At 40.8% G+C, this 13324-nt stretch overlaps 1 pseudogene; it reads left to right on the top strand.

Annotated features, from left to right (window-relative positions):
• The window catches only part of LOC113926232, a 54788-nt pseudogene extending 53031 nt beyond the window's left edge, over positions 1–1757 (top strand).
• Positions 1758–13324: the final 11567 nt, after the last annotated feature.

Raw genomic sequence — 13324 nt, 5'->3', positions numbered from 1 at the left:
ATGTCAGAATTTCTAAAATCCCATTAACTTGCTCACTTTCTAATTCTCTCTCCAGCAGATCCATCATGGCCCAAAGGATGCAGAGTAGCTGATGGTGATGCCATTTTCTCTAATCTGAGGATCATGCAGATGGTGACAGTGTTTGGTGCGATTCTAGAATTTTAGGAAATGCAATACTTTATTGTCAGCAAGCTTGAGAGAAAAAATCCAAGTAATATTACAAAGTAGTAAACCAATTTATACAACAAATTTTTAAAGAGAAACTCTCATGACTTCATCTAAACTTACTTACCTCCTAAAGACTCCACCCCAAGTACCATCACACTGGGGATTAGGGCTTCAACATATGAAGTTTAGGGGACACAAACATTCAGCCCAATGCAAGTTGAAAAGCTGTTTTTTATGAGATATGCCTTTTCTTACATCCTGGAAAAGAAAGTAAAAACTCATAGCATCATCATTGGTTATTTTCAAGATTTCAGATTATCTGCGAATAAAACCATGCCTTTCAAAAACTGTAGCTTGTGCAATTAGTATCAGTTTACACCTCAGAGTAGTTTATTAAGCAGAAATTAGTCCTGATCTCAAAGCAAACCTTTAGTGGGATATTTAATTCATGTTTTTTTTTTTTAGTTCTTTGTATTCAGTACATAGCTGTATTGCATCTAGTATAGGAAAAATGTCAGTCCTCCTGTGTGTCTCTTTTACCCTCACACTACCATCCTCACACTTTTGACACCAGATATGTGGGGCTTTCCCCACAACAAGCAGCTCTTTGCAACACTAGCTGAGTGTTCTATAATTTAAATCTATTTTGATATTATCTGCTTGGTGATAGTGGCAGATCCCATAGGTGAAGGGCTCTGTCCCACAAGACTATCCTCCCTTCAGATGCCATTTGCAAGTAGAAGCCCCCAGGTTACCCACAATTTCTGTCTGACTTGGTTATAAATTGGAGATGACTTCCAATGACCTCTTATCCTTTGGATTTGATTATTTTCTAGAACAGCTCACAAAACTCAGGGAAATACTTACGTTTACCAGTTTATTAAAGGATATGGTAAAGGATACAGATTGGGCTGAAAGTTCCAAGTGTCTAATCATGGCTTGGTCTTTCTGGTGACAAACCCCCAGTTAGGGGCCCACCTAGATCACCTCATTAGGAATTCTGTGTCAGAAACCGAGGTCAAAGATCAAATACTAGAACAAAAGATGCTCCCAGTGCTCTTACCATTTATGGTATTACAAGGGTTTAATGGAACTTGTAAATTCCATAATTTACACAGGAACTGGGGGCAGAGACCAATATGTACATTTTCTATTATCTCACAGTCTGAGTAGAGAATAGTGCAACTATTAAGTTGTGAATTAATTCACTGTAGTTCCCAGTCCAATATGGCAAATTATTTTCCTAGCAAATTTTTCCATATATCCATCACCTCAAGATGTCCTCATGACAGGAATATTTCTAAACTAAAAACTTATTTTCTAATTAAAACTTTTAAAAGTTCTTCACAATCTCTGATATACATAGATGGTATATATCAAGATGTTAACAGATTACCCATAAAAAATGTGTTCTGTTTACAAGTCAGTCTGAAAAATGTTGATCTAAACAAAATTGAAACTTTTTTTTTTATAGGAACTCTCAGTCTTTGAGTGTTATTGTGCCCTGTGGGCCCAAGGTACAAGAAGCTATAGAATACAACGTTTCCAAGTATGTTTCTTATGAACGCTTTATCACACAGTACCTATGAACATTTTGAAGGACACATTTAAAAGTAGTGTACAAAATGGCGCCAGAAGATGAGGTGGGATCTCCATGCACTTCTTAACTCTGCCCACATGTTTTACTCATGATCTGCTTTTGTTCGGCAGTTCTAATGAGCTGTTGTAATTCTCAGGAGGCACCATGCTTTCTCCACATTTGCATATGAGGTTTCCTCTACTTAAATGTTCTTCATCCATTTCTTTGACTTTCAGCCTCTACTTATGTTTTAAGAATCTCATCTGAGTTTTCTTTCATGGAGACTTCCTGGCCTACAGGTGAGGCTTGTTGCTCAGTTCCCCTAGCATGTTGGTTCTCAAACTCAAACATAATTCAGTGTCTCTTACTGGGCTTGATAAAACATGGACTGTTGGGCTTCACACTAACATTTCTGATTCTGAAGTGGGGTCTAAGAACTTCATTGAGTCCAACTCACTTCAGATGGGGAAATAGACCCAGAGAGATTCAAAGAGGCAGAATGGTCCAGTCTGGGAATTAGAACACCTGGGTTCTTATGCACCTGCTCCTCTTACCAATCATGTGATCCTGGAGGAGAGCTTTAACCTTCATGACTCCCATTACCCTCTACTTTAGAATTGGAATAATGATGTCTACGCTGTCTAGATATCCACAGGATCAAATGAGGCTATATGAAACAGGCTGCCAACTCTATATAAATTCCAGGCTTTATGATAAACAGGATGGTGTATTAGTTTTCTCAGGCTACTGTAATAACTTACCACTACCTGGGTGACTTCAGACCAGAGAAATTAATTTTCTCACAGTCTTGGAGGCTAGAAGTAAAAATCAAGGTGTCAAGCAGGGTCATCCTCTCTTCCTAGCTTCCGGTGGTTGCTGGCAATCCTTGGCATACCTTGGCTTACAGCTGTACCCCTCCATTCTCTGCCTCTGTCATAACATGGCTGTTTTCTCTGTGTGTCTCTGTGTGCTAATATCTTCTTATAAGACACCAGCCATATTGGATCAGTGTCCACCCTACTCTGGGATGAATTCATCTTAAGTTGATTACACTTGCAAAGACCCTGTAACCAAATAATGTCATATTCACAGGCCCTGGGGTTAGGACTTGAACGTATCTCTTTAGGAGACATAATTCAACCCCCAACAGCTGGTAATGGTCGCACAGTTAACTAGGGTAGAGCTGACCCAACAGTTCGCCTGGGACTCTTTCTGCTATATGACACCAGATTTCACTTCTAAAATGATTTAATGCATATCTGTTTTCCATCCTTTCTCCCTCTGCTTCTCTGCTTGAAAGTTCAAGGGTTCTGTGGTGACCTAGTAATGATTAGAACATTGCTAACACTGACCGGAGACTGGGAGCAGACCGATATAGCAGTCACAGTGAGGCCTGCGCACAGCAAGGAAATGGATGGATGGTGCCACTGACATAGTGATGAAATTAAGAAAGAAGCAATTACATAGAGGAGGGAAGTGAGTCCATTCGGTATATCCTCAGATTCAGGTGCTGGTGGGCCCAGGGTATAGTGAAGGCCTGGGGGACACTGAGAAACCCGGTAAAGTTGTGTGGGTCTGAGATCAACTATGCACGTTGTGCCCACAAACATGTAGAAATGATAAGCTTTTGGGGGCAGTCTTTATACAGAAAAAAAAAAAGTGTGAGATCAGAGTAGTTTAGCTTTCATCTTATTGGTTGATATTTTCATTTGTTATCTGCATTGTTTATAGTAGTAGATCAAAAGCCAAGGTTATAAGATAATCAGTGCATTTCTTTGTTTCAGTATTTGTTGAGCATGTAATGAATGCACAGTGCTTTGCTAGGCACTTGGAGTTTCAGAGATGGAATCAGATGTGTTCTACATTCTTAAAGAACTTACCATCTGGGGTTAGAGGCAGATATTAAAACCACCCAAGGCAAAGGGAAGTCCAGTCCTTTCTGAGCTGGTACCCAGGGGAGGCATCATTGGATAGGTGTCAACTGATACATGCTTTGATGAATCAACAGGTATCAGCATGTTGAGAGAGGGGATGGGAGGGTGAAGTCTGCTTTTCTTTCATCTCTGTCCCTTACTGCAGTGTGGTGGCCCAGAAGTAAACAGGTGGAGAAAGATGCACAGATGTGTCTAGGGTCACAGTATTGAATGAGGTTACTCAATGAGAACTCGATAGAAGGCAAGGAGTTTAAGTCAAATAGAAGAACAAGAAGACTGATCTCTGCTTGGACATATTTTACAGTTTTTTTGGGGGGAAAACTTTGCGATAAAGAATTTCAAGGATGAGATAATGCCTTCTAAATCCTTTGGTTGATCCTTTTGCAGGTTTGTATGTTGATTGCCCAAAAATATGGCTTTGTGAAGAATGTATATGGTACATTTATTTAAGTACGATTCTATAGCTGAAAACATTAAAGAAAATCTGAATCAGTTTCAAAGTATTATAACAAAACCCTCAGAACATGCAGCAAAATTTTTTAAAAACTTGGCAGGGTTCTAAATACTATTGTGAAATAAATATATTTGGTTCTAAGTTGGCCTCTGATTTTATTCTTCATGGCAACTAAGTCATATTCCCTGTCCCCTTTCTTCACTTAATGTTACCTCCTATTTCTTGCAAAACCAGAAATCACCAGACATGAGCTCCCTTACTGTGGTGCCTTTGACCTTCAGGCATATGTATTTCTCTGTTGTTCTCTCAAAGAATTACCTCTGTTACTTTTAAGTCTACCAGCTTACCTTGTTCTTTGGGCCCCTCATTCTCATGCCTCCTCCATGCTTGTCACATGAATCATTTCCCCATTCTGTTCTGTATTTTGTCCTTCTATACAGGTTCCTTTACTGTTGTCAATAGCCATGCTTTAGTGCCCTCCATCCAAAAGCATGGGTTCTTAAATTGGATTTGTCTCCTTTCTTTATATAGCAAAACTTCTTGAAGGAATAGTCAATAAAAGCAATCCGCACTTCTGAACCTTATTTGTTGCCACCTCCAACACGTTAAGCATGGTCTTTGTCTTGAAAGGTTGTTGGTAACCACTTCCCACACCTGTCAGTGGTAAAGTCCTCTTCCCAGCCTTGTCCTACCTGATTGTGTGCAGTACCTGACACACATGACTGTCCCATTCTTCCCAAACCTCTCCTGACACAACTTCCAAAATTCTACTTTTTTCTGGCTCATACATTGAACAAATGAATAAACATTTTAGAGGACCTACTATGTGCAAACCTCTGTACTTGGCACCAGGAATACAGTGATGAAAACTCTCATTTCTACAAGCTACTCAGATTCTCCTAGGAAGGCAAGAATCATTCAGTGAAACTACTACTGCCTCTGATCTCCCTCAGCCTCATTCCCTGCGTTCTCTTCCCCTAACACCCATGCAGAACTGGAGTTGCCCAACTTCCCAGCTGCCATTGGCTTCCTCTTCCAGGTAGTCCAGTCAACTCCCATCAACTTACCTCTTATAGGTGGATGGCTACCAATGTTATTGCTTCCAATTTAGACCTCACTCTTGGAATACAGACCTGAAGATTTACTTATGGAGTAGGCATCACCACCCGGTATGCCCACACACAATGAACCCAAAGCAAAATTCCCTTCCAGAGCCGTCTCCTTTATTCTCAGTAATGACATTGCCATTCACTCAGTTAGCATGTTTGGAAATATCACAGGTTTCATGTCCTCCTTTCTTTCCAACAAATCAATTAAATTGCTCACAAAATCACCTCCTTAGCCACCTTCCTCAGTGAACCTTTTCTCCATCCCCATTGTTTCTTAAGGATAGTCTAGGTTATGTAGAGGTCTAAAGTTAATTCCAAACTTTCATCAGCTCAATACAGAGAAGATCTATGTCTTCCTTCTGGCCTTTACTCCCCATTGTCACTGAGGGACTCTGGCAGAGAGAGGTCCCCCTCATCCTGTAAGGCCATCTCCTCAACACATGGCGGGAGGATTTTCCATGGAAGGGTCTGAACAAGGTATTTCAGTGCCTAACCTGGATGTGACACATGACACTTCCACTTATAGTGCAGTGGTCAGAACAAGTCACATCTTCTAAATTGCAGGGACACTATGCAGTGTAGTTATTGATAGGTCCAGGAGAAAGCAGAACTGGATTGGATGTTCCTGAGCTATACCTGTTGTGGGCTAGATTGTGTCCTTCCAAAATTTATATGTGGAAATCTTAACTCCTAGTACAGCTGACCCTTGAACAATGCAAGAATTTGGACTCCAACTGCCTGCACAGTTGAAAAGCTGTATATAACTTTTGATTCCCCCAAAACTTAACTAATAACCTGCACCTGTCTTTACAGCGTTAATTGAGGGAAAATGAGGCTGTTCAGATGGGTTCAATCCAATCTGACTGGAGTCCTTACAAGAAGAAGAGGTTGGGGCACAGACACAGGGAAGACCATGTGGGGACATAGGGAGAAGACAGCCATCCATAAGCCAAGAAGAGGGACCTAGAGCAGTCGTTCATTCAGAGTTCTTATAAAGAACCAACCCCACTGACACCTGCTCAGACTTTTATCCTCCCAAACTGTGGGAAATAAATTTCTGTTGTTCTAGACCACCCAATTTGTGACACTTTGTTACTGCAGCCCTAGTGAACTAATACACACACCCACTCACATACTTCAGGCCCTCTTACTTTAGTGTTGGGACATTGCAGTCATTTCTGCTTTTCAGTTTATGTCCAGACTTGCACCATAGAGCCTGAGCTTCAGTTGTGCCTTTAATCAGGAACCTAGCTGGGATCATGTGGTCTACAGGACAGTATTGCCAAAGTAGATTCCAGGGGACCCTAGTACCATGAGTTGTCTTAGGGAGGTTTGGAAAATACTGGGTTGAACAAAGTTAAACAGGTTTCTTTACTGTAAGATTGTTCAGAGCCTTTAATATGTTCCATGCATTACGAATCTTCTAGAAGGAAATCTTATAAATTGTGTTCCAGAAACGAAGATAAATTCATCTGTTGAATAGAATGTGGCCCTTTTTAAAAATTTTAGGTTATCTGGGTTCAGATTGTTTTTGCCTTTGAAGCTATCTGGGTTTCTAAAATGAATTTGCACACAGAATCCAGTTTTCTCCCAGACCCTGATGATGGGTGAAATGCACAACCTTTGGTGTGACATGCAAGACTCTTCAGACTTGGGCCAACTGATTTTGGACACCTCATCTCCCTCCATTCCTCTCTAGGGCAATGCTTCCATCGCATAAAAGTCCTTCCTATCACTTAAACATGGGGCATGCCTATAGAGATTGGCTGCAGGAGCCTGATTGGCCGAGAGCTTCTAGCTTCTATACCTTTGCACCCCCTGCTTCCTTGGACTGCTCCCAGTAATGATAAATAAATAAAATGGTGGGAGTATAAACAGTTACATCTTTCCTGAAGGGCAGTTTCGTATGTACTAAAATTCAAAATATTCCCAGGTGTATTTTCCACTTCTACAAATGTAACTGAAATAAATTATTGGCAAGCAAATGTAAAAAACCTACCTATACAAGGATGTCTACTACAGTAGAGTAGATCACAGAGATGAACAGGAAATGTCCTAAATGTAAATCAATAGAGGATTGGTTACATAAATTATAATTTATCTATTTAGGTAAGTACTATATGGCTTTTAAAAATGATAATGTAAATTATATTTACAGACTACTAAAGATGAAAGATGTCTGGGACATAGCTTTATTTAAAAGAAGACAGGCTTGCAAATGATATACTAGTTTTAGAAAATCTTTTATGGACATATATATTTATATGCCCATGTGTGTATATATATGCACCTAGGAAATGAGCAATAAGATATATATCAAATAATAACAGCTCTTATTTGTGTCTGCTGGATTTTGCAAGTGCTTCTCTCTTTACATCTTCATTATTTTCTGGAGTTTTGTTAAGATTCTGTGCTACTTCCATTTCTAAAAGGAGAAGAGCCTCTAGAACGAGGAGCAATTTTCCCGGTCTGCGGAAGGGTGTGTGGAATCCAGTCTCTGAGGAAGGAGGCCAGACTTAAGAACCAACTTATGTTGCTATGTTGAGAGCTTAGCCCAAGGCTCTAACCTTAAAGTTGCCAGCTCAGTCTTGATTTTGAACGAGGGGCAGAGTTTCATGACTGGAGACTTTATCTTCTTTCATATTTGTTAGTATGGTCAGAAACCTCAGATCTTCCAGCCTCAAGCTTGGAGGGTAGTGCTGAATTGGTTGATGCTGAAACTTTGTTTGAGGCAGTTTTTAAAATCCAGGGTAGGCAAAACTTCTCTGTTGATAAAAAGCATCAGATGGCTTGTACATTTTTAGCAAATTAGCACAGAAGAGAGGAGAGATAAACTACAGGCCAATTTGACATTGGAGCAGGCTTCCATCAGAGCATATTAACTCATTTTACCCCAGATGAGTTGGAACTGGTTGATTTTTCCTTTTAATCCTAAAAGGACAGTTTTCTTTGTGTGTTCGTGTCATGAAGACATGACAGCCAAGTCCTATACTGACAGCTTTCAGTAGGTTTATCTTAGAAATGTCTATGAACTAATCTAGATCATTATATATATCATATTTACATGAGATATATAGGGATTTTTAACTTTTACCACCTGTGTAGCTAAAATTTTTATTTTAACCTAATGATATATGCGTATGTAAAACATTCAGACAATGTATTTAAAATAAAAAGTAAAAGGTCTTGCTTTTAATTTCATCCCAACCTTTCAATCCCTGGAGGAAATCACAATGAAATGCTGTCTTTCCAGACACATGCACCAGAATTCTTCCCCCATAAGACATTCAATGTGATTTCAAAAAAATGAAAAACTCAATATTATAGACATTAATGGCTGCATGATATGGCACAATGTGGGCATGCCATCATTTATTTAACCATCCCCACGACAACTGACGTTCACGTTGTCTCCATTTATCTTCCTTTAAAATTAATACTTAAAGTACATCTTCTACACACATACTTATGTAAGTCTAGAATCTTAGATGAGGAATTATTGAGACAAAGGTGTGAGCATTTTGATGGACCCTGCTGGTACTGTCACGAATCAGCAGAATTTATGAGGCACTTGGGAGCACTTCACAACCTGGGTGGGAACATTTCTTCCCCCCCCCCCCCCGCCCCCTTTGCTCTGCCTCTTTGAACACGCACTGAGGCTGATGAATGAGAACACCAGGGTCAAATTCGTTCACTGAACTGGGAACATGATCTGTATATTCAGTCCCTTCCTGGGGAACTCCCAAAGCACAGACAGGCCCTCCTGAGAAGCACATGTGTTCCCATAAGGACTTGCGGATCTTGACAGTATTGAATGGCTTCTCAGGACACATTTAGGCTCAATGTGCTGTTAAAATCAGGAACAAAAGAACAATGAGCTTAATGGAACTGCTGCTTCCCTTAAAACTATTTGTTACTTTAGTTTCAGATATCAGTCTTAGAATGTCACATTAGAATTTTATTTTAAAATCTGTGATAAAGAATCCTTTGTCATTCATAGGAAGCCTCTTCTGGGTGTGGGCAGAATTAAAATAGCAGCCTGAAAGCCATGAAAACATCAACTTAACCCAATGTGTGTGCTCCTGTCCTGATCAAACATCGGTGTTGGGGGGGTTAGGATAGCAATTTCCCTTGTGGCTCCATCAAGATGAGTTGCGCTCCTCAGAGATCATTTTATAGTGTGTAGAGTTTTACAAATAATCCCATATGCTATAAATAATAAAGATTGGCTGACTTCTGTTTTTCCACTCCCTGATATTGTCAACATTTTTGGTGACAACAATTCCAAAGCTTGGAAGTGTTTGGGGAGGTGGATTCTAATTGTCTACTGAAGTCGTGGATCTGGACAGATAGTTGTTTAATTTGTTGCAGAATAACAACATCGTGGAGTAAAATCAAGAGTGCAGAAGTTGTTATAGTCGGGCCATTTCAGAACAGAGCCAGAGTGTTGAAGGCTGATGGAGCAAACTCATTCATGTATAAATTGATTCAATCAAAATGTATATATAGAACACCTAGTAGGTACTGTTCTACACGCTGGAGAAAAAGGGATAAAGTCCCTGCTCTCGTGGATCTTCTGTTCCAATGGACAGAAGTGTGACAAATATGCAAAGAAGTTTACATCAAAAGTAGAGAACCACTCCTCTGAGATGCTCCGAGTTGATGACTATCTCTGGAAGGAGGTACTCTCTGTAGGGAATATGGAGTACTAAGGCTGTGGGGGGATGGAGTGGAGTGTAGGCAACTCCAGATGTTTCTTTTGCTTTATGGGATGATCTAACTTTTCTAATCCAACCAGCCCTACCTTGACTTTTTCAGCATAAAATCATGGTAGCTACAATGCTTGCTTCAGCAGCACATATACTAAACATGGTAGTTAGCAGACAAGCAGTGGCACTCCCGGTGCCTTGCTTTACTGGCAGTCCTGACTGCAGCTGAACTGTCAAAAGCCAGTTACTCAAATGACATTGACCTTCCCAGCTGGGCTCTCAATGCCTCATTTCCTGATGGAGCTATTAAAGGGGGAATGAGAATTCTTTTCTGGTCTCAGTGATAGAGATGTTTTCTTCTTCACACACGTCCCTTGTTTTACTGATAATGAAACTCATGGATACGGACACTGGCTGATTGATTTATCCTTAAGTCTTAATTGTCTGGTTTCACTGGGGACCAAACTATTGGATTTGTACAGTGGAATGCAGATAATAACTTTGAATTATTCCAAATAGGTTGGAACTGGGATAAAATTCATATGTGTATATGTCAATTGATCCAACACATATCTATTGACTCCATTCTGCTAGAGCTAGGATACAAGGAGAATCAAGGAATAATCCCTGCATTGAAGTATTTACTATCCAATGTGATTAAAAAGGTTACTGTAAGAAAAGCTGCATGGGTATCTACAGAGTACAGTGCTTAATGTCAAGTGCTTCTTATTCCAACTGCATGTTCAATTAGTGGTGTCTTCATTTAAATTCAAAGCTGTCATGATATATGATAGGAAAAGGCACTTGTCCAAGAATCACAGAATAAGCACCCAGATTTGGTACTGATTAGTTCAGTAAATGTATTAGGACAGGATAGCTGCTGTAACAAACAATCCCCAAATCTCACTGGCTTAACAATGAAAGATTTATTTTTTTGTTCACGTCAGAGTTCAGGGAGGGGCAGGTCTATATATGCTGAGGTTGTGCTCCTGTAGGCTCTGCCATCCTCTACGGCCTTGAAGTTCGTCCCTGAACACACTGAATCTGGCTTGGGAAGACAAGAGAAAAGAGAAGGTAAGGGACTAAGCAGGAGTTTTATGGGTCAGCATGGAGAATGTGAGCGTCTCTTCTGCCCACATTTTATCCAGAGCTGAGTCAAAGGGTCACACCTAACTTCAAAGGAGGTTAGGAAATATATTTGCTGTGTACTCAGGAAGAAAAGGAAATGGTTGGAGAGCATACTGACAGTTATTGCTAGAGGAATCTTGCAGAAATTGCCTGGATTAAGGATCTGCTACCTGTGAGAGTCTTTATGTTGGGTAGGTCCTATAAGGAATTTCATACTATTACTCCTATCACCAAATTTACAAACTAGTTATAAGAATAAAAGATCCATACAAAGATCACTGTAAAAGAAGGCAATATGTATTAATTGTTTGAAATGGGGAGATAGTATAAGAATGTACTTTAAGGGGGCGCCTGCATGGCTCAGTCATTGAGCGTCTGCCTTCGGCTCAGGTCATGATCCCAGCGTCCTGGGAACGAGCCCCACATCAGGCTCCCTACTCAGTGGGAAGCCTGCTTCTCCCACTCCCCCTGCTATGTTCCCTCTCTCGCTGTGTCTCTCTTTGTCAAATAAATAAATAAAATCTTTAAAAAAATTAAAAAAAAGAATGTACTTTAGGAATTACGTGGGAGAAAAATCCCTCCTGGACACAGGGGAGGCTAATATCTCCAACTGAATGTGAATTGGGTATCTGAAATTCCCCATGACCCAAAGTGGCACACTAACGACTATTCAAACTTGTTCTCCCCCTGCTACAATCATCTTGGACAAGCTGTATCAGGTCAAAACCCTCCCTGTTCCAAACTTTAAAACAGGGACACTATCTCAAAGGATTATGGTGAAATTCATTCAACACATATTTATGAAGCCTCTGCTCTTATGTTAGTTTCTGTCTAGGCACTGGGGATGCAATATTGAAAAAAATAGACAAAAATTCCTGCCTTCATGGAGTTTAATGGAGCATGCAATAATTTATGAATTGGAAAATGCAATGCAAAAGCTCATCTGCAGGCCTTCAGCAATACCTGTGTGGTCCTGGAATGACCCTGCCATGGGGGCTGTCCTATCTGGGTTGCTGGGAGAATCATGAGCCGTCTGCATACAGACAGATGCCTCCACTCCACACCAAGGGGCACATCTCCGTGTGGTCACTATGGTGAAAGCTGCCTGACAGCAAACTAACACCTGCAATTCAGATCATTAGCTCTGGTGACTTTTGATTTGAGCTTTGTATTTAAAGCCACTGCAGCTTGTCTTTATCTCTAGCTTTTCAATAAGTACATCATGTTCCTCCTAATTGACAGACAGAAGTCTCCAATTGTGCTGGCTTCTGCTGCTTTGGAAAGTAATGGCTTCTCTCAGATGTCTCTCCCATGCCAACCTTGATGCAAAGGAACCCTCCAAATTCAGTTACAACCCCCTCCCCAAATCCAAAAATCCCATCTGGCTGGTTTTGTGTATTGTAGTGAAAGACAAACAGGTGAAATTTCTGTTTATTTGCAGAGGTGTCATATCTTCTCACTTGGGGGTTAGGTTCTAAAATCCACACATAAAGTCAGCCAAAATCTCATGTGGACAAGAATACCCTTGAAAGTCCCTTCGGAAGGGCCTTGTTAGGGACTGATGTTGTCTCTCAGGGGTCAACACTGTGTATTTTTCTATCCTTTTTGCAGTTGAGCATTTGATGTTGACAGAAAAGATGTTGACAGAAATGAAGCATCTTCACCCTTCTGACAGCAGAATTTCATTCTTCGGACAGCAGAATCACAGTCAGGAAGCTCAGGCTGTGAGAAGCTATGAGAAACGAGACTCCCGGAGAGGACCCCAACTGTGGGCTGACTTCTCCCCTCCCCCCTCGAGGCTCTCCTGGCCTGGAGTGGGGTTCTGTGTTCATTGGGTGAAACAGGGAGCCTCTTCTCTCCACTGTTTAAATTTGCCCCTTCTCCTAAGGTCCTGTGGTTGAATTTGTATGAGCTGAGTGTGCACACAGCACAGCACTCACTGCTGTCCCCCTGCCTTTCCACTTGCTTGGAAGCTTCAGAGTTTTCTTGCTTGGCCTCCCAGGACACATTTCAGAACTGAGTCTAAATTCAGTTAATGGAATAAAGGTGGAGATGCCCAAGGAGTACAAATGACTGACTTTATGAAGGGTGGGTGGCAGTTTTCCTAAGAATAGAAAGCTGAATGTTCTGGGGGTGGAGGAGATGAAAGACATGGAGTGTGAGATTTGGGGAGAGAACTTGGGAGGATGGTTTTTAGGATACCCTGCTGTGTCTTGCAATGTGAACACGCCTTTGATGTCAGC

The sequence above is a fragment of the Zalophus californianus genome, chromosome 4 (assembly GCF_009762305.2).
Source record: "Zalophus californianus isolate mZalCal1 chromosome 4, mZalCal1.pri.v2, whole genome shotgun sequence".
Taxonomy (NCBI): Eukaryota; Metazoa; Chordata; class Mammalia; order Carnivora; family Otariidae; genus Zalophus; species Zalophus californianus.
The sequence above is the reverse complement of the archived record's forward strand: the minus strand, read 5'-3'. Positions and strand labels throughout refer to the sequence as shown.